The sequence below is a fragment of the Atta colombica genome, unplaced genomic scaffold, assembly GCF_001594045.1.
Source record: "Atta colombica isolate Treedump-2 unplaced genomic scaffold, Acol1.0 scaffold121, whole genome shotgun sequence".
Lineage (NCBI taxonomy): Eukaryota > Metazoa > Arthropoda > Insecta > Hymenoptera > Formicidae > Atta > Atta colombica.
This window is the reverse complement of record NW_017259208.1, coordinates 511,808-521,277: the sequence shown is the minus strand read 5'-3', so window position 1 is coordinate 521,277 and position 9,470 is coordinate 511,808. Positions and strand designations below refer to the sequence as shown.

General features: G+C 36.1%; 1 protein-coding gene across 1 annotated transcript in view; it reads right to left on the bottom strand.

The window, feature by feature from the left end:
* LOC108694665 overlaps window positions 1-3,534 on the bottom strand; it is a 30,493-nt gene extending 26,959 nt beyond the window's left edge. The window contains exon 1 of the mRNA XM_018204275.1: window positions 3,374-3,534. The gene's annotated coding sequence lies outside the window, so the exon portion shown is untranslated. The remainder of the gene's footprint in view (window positions 1-3,373) is intronic.
* Window positions 3,535-9,470: the final 5,936 nt, after the last annotated feature.

Genomic DNA, 9,470 nt, shown 5'->3' with positions numbered 1-9,470 from the left:
ATATATATATATATATATATAAATCAACAAGATTATTTTTAATTAAAATAATGCTATTCATACATTTTTTTTCAATGTATCGATCGTCATAAGATGGAGGAGATTCACTTGCATTCTGTGAACTTCAAACGGAACTTATAGTTTAGAACTTATAGTTTTCAAAGCTATATTTAGTTAATGATGCCAAATCATGGTATTAAATTCACATCCATATGATATTAAGTTCATGTTGATATTTATATCTACAACATGATGGGAATTATATAAACACCTCATGATATTAAATCCACACACTCATATTTTTTTTAATATAATTTCATTTTATGCCTCTTCAATTTATTTTTTATTCTCTCGAATCACGCAGGAAGATTTCAAACAATATAGCAGTAAGTAGCAATTTCGAAAAATTCCAATTAGAAAAATATGTCGTATATACGTTATGAAGTGAGACAAAGAAGGATGTCAATCTGTATAAACTATGGATAGTACGTGCGGAAAACTTTTATCCTCTTTCGAATACCATTTTCAAACTCGATGATCATTGAATCTTTTCACTTGGTTATATCATACTTTCGAGCGTCTATCGAATCCGTTTGCTTTTCTATAGATCTTGCTTGGATCATCATAATCTTTTGAACAATATATATGCTTGATTCATCCATCACCGATATCCATCACCGAATATACGAAGAACAAGGACGTGTGTAGATTGCACATTTGAAAGTGTAAATGTTGATTATCGATTCATTGATCGATTACTACAATATATTGAAATTACTATACACAGCGTCGCTAATCAAACACAGAATTCTTTAAAAACAGGTCGCGCATTGATCGAACATTCCACGATCTACATACAGAAAAATACTCACTGTATGTAAGTAATAATTAATTACTTGTATTAAGTATTTCAACAGATAATACATCCACAAATCTATCATAATTTCATCAGCATTTAAATTTATTTAAAATATATTATATATTCCTAGTAAGTTTTATACTCAATCAAGATTATTAAATTAAAACAAATTCGATTTGCTTATTATATAATATATAAAGCAGCTCCTTCAATCAATTTTATAATATATTCTTTAAAAGAAAATAAATTGTTGTTTTAAATACATAATAATGAGTCTTTCTAAAATTTGTAATAATAAACATATTTTAAGATTATTATCAAGAAAATAATTCTTTGTTAAAGATAACGATTATTTAAAAGGAAGACACTAAATTTAGTAATCACTTTTCTTAAAAATAGAATGATATTTTTCTGCGTGTAAACAATTTAGAGTAAAGTGCTGATAAAACAAAGTTAGGACAAAGCTGACAATAAAAGCGTAAATATCGAGGGTGTGTTTTCGATCAAATTATGAATCCCGAATGTGTATATCGGTCGGAAAGGCGACAGTTAGAAACGAATATTCAGAGTAAGAAAAATAAAAGAAAACTCACTGTGCAAAGTTAAGAGATATCAAGTGATTTATAAATATCGAGTAAATAAAATAAACTATGTTTGTTTGTTGCAAATAATGTATAGACTATTTAAGTTAACTTGCAACGTTCTTATCTATAAGACTCCTTGTATCTATTTACGGTTTCCTAGTTTACATCGATATCGATATCGTATTACTAGCTTATCTGCTACGTAACTGTTTTAATATCGTTCACGTGGCGCCTGTCAAGTGACTCATCTACTCGAAATATATCGCTTTTATTATATTTCCACATATTTGCCTCTGCATAAAACAGATTTGTATTTTGTTTTCTAGAATTTCTCCTGAACTACTGAAGTTGGGCTTAAACTGTCGAGTTGATAAATACACGATATTTTAAAATTTATGTTGCGGATGAGAATGCCATGCAGCGGATTCACTTTGTCAACCATCTTGACGGAGGTTGGATGAGTGTATTAAACTAATACAAATTACTTGATGTTAAACTGAACAGAAATAGGAATGAATTCTATATCTTTCAGGACCTATAATACTCTGTTTTTCTAAATCGAAATCTTGAGATGGAAGGAATAAACATCTCGCATCCGAGTTACGAGTCCGTTACGATAGTAAGTATTCAGCGAAAGGTCGATACACTTGCTGCGAATATGCGATACCCCCTGTAAGGATAAAGGAGAAAGGAATGCAAGGGGCACCTATTATATATCTTTGAAATCAGATGTCTAATTCTTTTTTTATAAAAATGTAAGAAACATTTTTTGTTTCGACTTTTAAATTTCGTACGTATTCTAATAAAATAAATATTATTTAAGAATTATTTAAAATATCATCCATCCAAGGAACACATAGAAGTCAACAAAAAATCAAAATGACTTAATTAATATTCTTAATCAATGAACATTCTCAACAAATTTTATAACAAAAGATCATCGTTTTGACTTTCACGATCAAAATAAAATCATTTTGACTTTCTTGTGACTTGGTTGGGTTCCTTGGAATGGTTAACAAAAATGAAAGTCTCACTTTGGCGTCTTCTCCGTTGCATTCCGCGTTAATTGGCGTGTCCTTTAACGACAAGTAGGTATTCTTGGTATGGGTTTACCGAAATCGACGGAAGGGGGAGATTTTTCAGTCGGACTCGCCGCTCGCTTTCGTACTCCGACAACGTCCGCAGGCGCGAAGGTCAACGAGTTTTCTACGCGAGCGGGGAACGCCTATATAGCGTGCTGAGCACCGACGCGCGCGCTCGCGAGTGCTAGCGAGTGCTCGCGAGTGCAGTTTACTCACGCTCACAAAATTGCTATCGAGGGCAGCCCTATTGGTTCTTCCCTATCCGGAATTAATGAGCGCGTCTTTCGCGCTGACAGTCGACGACCTCCATCGAATTCTCTACGGTGAGTCGCGAACCACGCACCGTGTCGGAAACTCTCGCTCGACCTCGATTCGTCCGACTCTGTCAGCGTTGAGATCACCGCTCGGCGTGACAGACTAACGCTAAAAGCGAGCGCGAGATAGGCACCTTCCTGAGGGGGAGGGGGGGAGGGGGAATTCAACCACGAACCGGTCACAAAGAAGCGCTCGCCAAGATTCTCCCTAAATCGAATTGCAGAAACGAAATCGAATAGAATTTATTTCCATTATTATGGAATTCCTTGCTTTCCACCTCCACGGTATAATAAGTCGCACGAAGAGTTGACCGGTCACTGCTGGAGGAAACTCGCAAGATCGGAAACTCGCAACGTCGGAGGATCAAATCCGTATCTCAGTAAACCATAATATTTTTCGACAGGAAATACGTTTTGCGAGTTTCGCGTCCGACGACGACGGATCTTCTCCGGGTCGCGATTCGTCCAGCGTGTGTCCGGTGATGAACGTTTTATATTCCTGAGGAAGGAAAAATAACACGCGGGTTCTCCTACCTCGTAGGCGTATTCGCCGTGCGTGCGTACGGTGCGTACGCGGGGCCTTTGGACCCACTTCCGAGGGGGGCTCTCGGGGGAACTGCGGGATGCGTGCGGACGATATACGCTCCTGCCGGGATCTCCGCGCGCAGGCAGGTAAATATCGTCTAAGCGCGATCGCGCGGCCACGACTGAATCCGTTCTCCTGAGAGAGCGTTTCACCTGCGACGACGGAGCCCCCCTCGACGACCTCGGTACGACGCGCGAACTAAACTCGCTGCACCGCCGCCTTTTCCTCTCCCACTCGCAATCGCGTCGCGTCGCCTTGCGTCGCACGCAGTACCCGCACCTTCGTACCAAGCGCATCCTTTTACCTGCGATACCTGCGTTCTATTCGATTACCCGCCCACTTACTTGAGCGCATTGGTACCCCTCGAGATCGCCGACCGGCAGCATCCGAGTGATTCGATCCTCTTCCCCTTGATAAATCGTGGGAGGCGGAATGTCTTTTTTTTTTACGGTCAGAAAGACGGGTTGCGGACAGGTGTGATGATAGGGCACGGATAATCGAGAAGGTGCCTCCTTTCTTCTTTCTAATCCTTACGATTGATCTTTGTAATTTATCTTTTCTCTTTTTTAAATAGTTCCTTCCTCGGATGAATGGTAGAGCAAACGATGACGATTAACTTTCGTGTTGCTATCTGTTGATATACAACTTGTAAACTGATGCATTGTGATTGAATCAGATAGCATTCGGGTATTTTGATATCTTTTATGACATTTGTAAGACATGATGTTTTTTTTTCTCCACTTATGAAGGAGCTAAGTATTTATTTATTTAATGCTATCCTTCACATAGAATGTGGATTGATTTTTTTTTCATTTGTACATGGACTGTAATCCTTGAAATGGCCTGTGCCCTCACTCAGAAAAAAACATAGTAAATGATAAAGGTGATAAATATACAAGTTTTATATATAGAATTAATGTATACACATAATAATAAAAAATAAAATGAATAAAAAATTGAATAAAAAATTAATGTACATTAATTATATATACTTAAGGAAACTGTTTTATAATTGCAATAATTATATATTAATTCTACATATAAAATTTGCTTACATGGGAAGAATAGTTTTGCTAAAGTATCTAAAAATTTAGATAGATACAGATTTAAAAATAATTTTGTTAAAATATCAAAATAATTATGTAAGAAGCTGATGGTTATCAAAATTCTTTTGCAGCATTGCTCATCGTGTTTGCGATTCATATGTAATTATTTTTAAACAAAATATCTTTTAAGATCGTAACATAACATACAACACTAGGAAATAAAAGCATTAAACGCTGGATATTCAGTACTTAAATAATTCGGTTTAAAGGACCTCGCATAAATCTTATGAAAAATGGATCTCAGTCGAATTGATGGAAATTTTACTATAATGTAAATCATGATGTTCTGATCAAAAGTCCTTATAAGTAGGAGATCCAAAAATGGATAATTTTCGAGATATTGGAAATAAAATGTTGGAATTTAGCCATAATTCTAATATTTGACATCCAGTATCTCGAAAACTGTCCATTTTTGAACATCCTACTTATAAGAACTTTTGATCAGAATATCATGATTTACAATATACAATACATAGTAAAATTTCCACCAATTCGATTGAGATGCATTTTCCATAATATTTGTGCGGAATCCAGATTTATATACATATCCAATTCTGCAAATTACGCACCGAATTTCATTTTTAATCTTAAAGTGCAATTCTAAGAATTAAAATAGTATTATCACATTATATTGACAAGCAATTCAATAATAATGATGCTTATAAACATTCATAGTCTAATGCTAGTAAATAAATTAAATTCTGTAAATAATTTTACAGACGAAAAATATTCTTCATAATTAATCAATTATTTTTGACGTTTCAACAAAATTATTTTCAGACCTGTATGTAGCTAAATTTTTAATTATTTCAGTGAAATCAATCTTTCTGTATTGTTGCCTCACTATGTAGCATCACTATGTCTTTTTCTCTGGATATAACCATCCCGTCCAAGATTCGATTTCGAACGGATTTTACAAGGCAAGCGTGATAGACGTTTGAATACTTTTGACAACTGGCGATATCCCGGACTGACATCCGTTACTCCAATGAGAGATGAATTCGCGATGTCTCCGGGCGACGCGGTGAGTTCGTCTCCCAACTTCCAGCAAATTCAAAACCGCTATTCGTTTTCGCCGAACAGTGATTATTCCGCCGCGGAAACCATAAGCGTGCAATTCTCTTCGTGCGATTCTATTCGCAACTCCACTCGAGGCGATCTAGAATCGCGCGCCGTCGTCGTTTCTGAAGGAACACTCTTTTCACTTCTTCAACTCACGCAAACATCCTGGCACCGAGAATTCGATCATACACGAACCACTCTCGAACTGAAAGACATTTAGTTTCGCGCGAGAGAATCTTTTCCGCTTATCCTCACAGAGTTGTACCTCGCGTATTTTCGTGATATTGATGTTAAAGAGCCATTTATAAAGATGTAAAATGCATTCTCATTTCAATGCCACGTCAGTCCCATCAGTTTGTATCAATTGCAACAATTTGTATAGTTTAACATTATTTATATTATTAATTTTCCCAAATATTATTAGTGAGGATATAAAAATAAGAATTAATCATAAATAGAACGTGAGATATTATAAATTATATTTACTTGATATTATTTTCTTGCTGATTGCTAAGAAATAAATATCATTATACTAAAAAGTTTAAAAGACTGGCTCGACGATTCACAAGCGTTTCCCGATTATTTTCTATTCTCTTATTTTAAATGTCGCGCAATTTGGCTATGAAAGATTCTTTATTTGATTACACCTTTCTCTTTGATCATGTTCATTTTCCCAATCGTTTGCCGAAAAGGTACGACGGAATTACGGATCAGTCGACCATCCGGGAGAGGTGAAAGACAGATGGTCGGCGATGTCGGTGATAAGAAATCGCGATGATCCTTGATAGAGAGAGAAGAAAGAAAAACAGAGAAGAGAGAAAGAGAGAAAGACAGAGAGAAAGACAAAGAGAGAGAGAACGCGGGGGCGTGGGCGCCCAAGGCCTTCTGCTCGCCATTTACGGTTCAGCATAGCCGGACACGGAAGATTCGCGGGGTAAGGGAAAGAACGAGAACCCCGCGATGGGGCGAGGACAACGAGTGGCGCGGGTGCGAGGAAGGAGAACGAGAAAGATCAAAGGAGGCAAGAGAGAGAGAGAGAGAGAGAGAAAGAGAGAGAGAGAAAAATGGATACCATCGTCAGACCATTTTGGTCGCGCTGCAAACTGGAAAGACCACTCGAAACTCAGCGAAACGCGTCCGCTATTGGCGGAGGATGAGTTCCGATCGCTTTGCTTGCGACGAGCGCAAAACTTATCGTTGATCGCGTGTTTTGTTCGACAGGTTTGACTCCAACCTTCTGGATGTTTCTCGCAATGAGTTTCGCGAGTTGATACGAAGACGCGAAGAAGCGATTTTCTTTCACGATGTTACTTTCACATCACTAATCAATTCAGTTACAGAACACTTATTAGAAAAGAGAAATAGATGAAGGTAATATTACCGCATTGGTAATCCTGTGAGATTATCAGTATTCGAGTTTAATAGTCAGTGGAATAGAATGATTAATTTATGCTACACATTTAGACTTGCGCACATTAATTATAATTCATGGAATAGTATTGCACTACAATGTAACAAAGCGAATGTTATTTATTCGCAACAACGTAGTTAGAATGTTTGTAAGAGCGTGTCCTATGTACACATTAGTTAATAAATCGCTTTCACTTCCTAATTTGAAAATCGAAATTGTATAGAAAGAATGGTTTTGATAAAGCATCTAAAAATTTAGCTAGATACAAATCTGAAAATAATTTTTGTTGAATCAAACAATTACTTAGGAAATACAAGTATGATAAGAAAATAATTTTGACATTCTCTTTAAATTCTTTAGAGTGAATCATCCAAAAGAGTGAAATCTCTTTGAAAGAATGAAAATTCTATCATTTTTTAAAAGAACGGTAGAACTTTCACTCTTGGAAAGAGATTCACTCCAAAGAATATAAAATTCTAGCAATTAACTTGAGCGTCTTACATAATTATTTTTATGATCCAAAAATTACTTTTAAATCGATATTCAGCTCAATTTTTAGATATTTTTAAAACTATTCTTTTTGTATGCATTCTTTCTAACTTACAATTAAGAGTTAACTTGCAACTGTATAAAGAGATTTTCCATATATATATACGCTGTGTCTTAATCAATTCTCTTTTGAATGTCAATGAAATATCAATTTTCGTTTTTGATAAAGAGTACTTTATAAAAGCAACTTTCCCTTGAATTAATTAATCTACGTGTCGCATCGCGTATACTAAAACGCGGCGCGGGGATTAATATACAGTCTAGGCCGCTGGCAACTCTACGTAACGAAGAGCGTAAATTCTGTCCAACGCTATGGACCGACGTATCATCTAGGATATACGCACGATCATCCTTGCATAACGATTATGCAGCGTGACTCGCCTGCAGTTCCCTTTAAAAAGGCGCTCTCGCGAGAACGGGCGTCAAACATTACGACACTATACGTGGATGAGGTGTCAAGTATATCGCGAGCGAGAATAACGCGCGATCGCTAAATCATTATTTTTTTTCTCTTCCATCGTAATTTGTCGGTCGCTTTCAAATCCCACGAGAAATATCCTATAAAGTGACTTTCACGATCCACCACTATACGAGTGATCCGCGACACTTAGCACGATGTTCCGCGTGTTTCTCGCGTGCATTCGTCACGCCGGCGCACGCAGACTCGTTCGTCGAATTTCTGTTTGTGCACCACTGCTTTTTTTCTCCGCAATATCGATTTACTTTTACAGTATCACTTGTCACTCTGACGTAAGTTATGTTGTAGTTGTGTTACGCTGTCACTTAAAAACCCGAATCGCGCAATGACCCTTCACTTTCACATACGACGTCCTTGGACCAATTAAAAAAAACTCGAAATTTATCTGACTGAGAGAATAAATATATATAGTATCTCGTTATTTAATACAGTTTGCATATTGCAAATATTTCTTCTTGCTATTAATGATATAATTACACTGAGAAAAATATTTTAATTATATTAATGAGAAATAAGAGTGCATTCCGATAATGATGAGAATTCTGTACTTATTGTGATTGAATTTATCTCAACTAGAATGTTTGATAGATTTAACTGTGAAATAATCTGATTTGTACTTTTCTGGAGGTCGATTTATCAGAAAACGAATAAAAGTTATAAAAGTGAGTAAATTCACTAAAATATTTATAATTTCATTGGTCAATATATATCAATATATATATCGCGAATTTGCTCACTTTTATTATTTTTATCTTGCTTTAAGATACTCAATTGACACTCTGATTGAATCTAGCAGATTTTTAATTTATGCAATCAAATTTTTTCCATGTATATATGCAAATATATTATTAATATAATTTTCGTAGAAATATTAGGTGTAGTAAAAAGAAATCCATTATTTTTGCATGAAATTGAATGGAAAAATAATGGATTTCTTTTTACTACATCTAATAAAATGAATAAAAATTAAAAAAAAAGTATAATCCCAAGTTCTTTATTTTTAAATTTACTAAATTTTTTCAATTTCTATTACAATGTGTCAAAAAAAATATTTGTAAGTAAAATAGTTTCAAATTTTTTTAACAAAGGCAAAAGCAAAAATACACAGAGAAAACGTATTAAGTTACCGAAGCGTTTCAAACTTGAGAGCGATGCCGAAAGGAAACACAAACGAAGTAGTTCTTCGGGTTCTAATTTTCGACGAAAAGTCCAACATCGTGCTCAGACTTATCGCCTGATATCGCCCGCGGCTGGGCAGTTTCGCGATGTCCGGAGCGAACTCTCTTTGGCAGAGGAGGGTAACGGACCGGTTGGTCCTCTCTCGCCATCGCATTCCCGAATATGGCAACACGCATCTCGAAGTGTTACGGACACGACGCACGTAATACTCGAACGCACAACGCGCTGGAATATATTCCAAGTTATTCCGAAATTGTCTT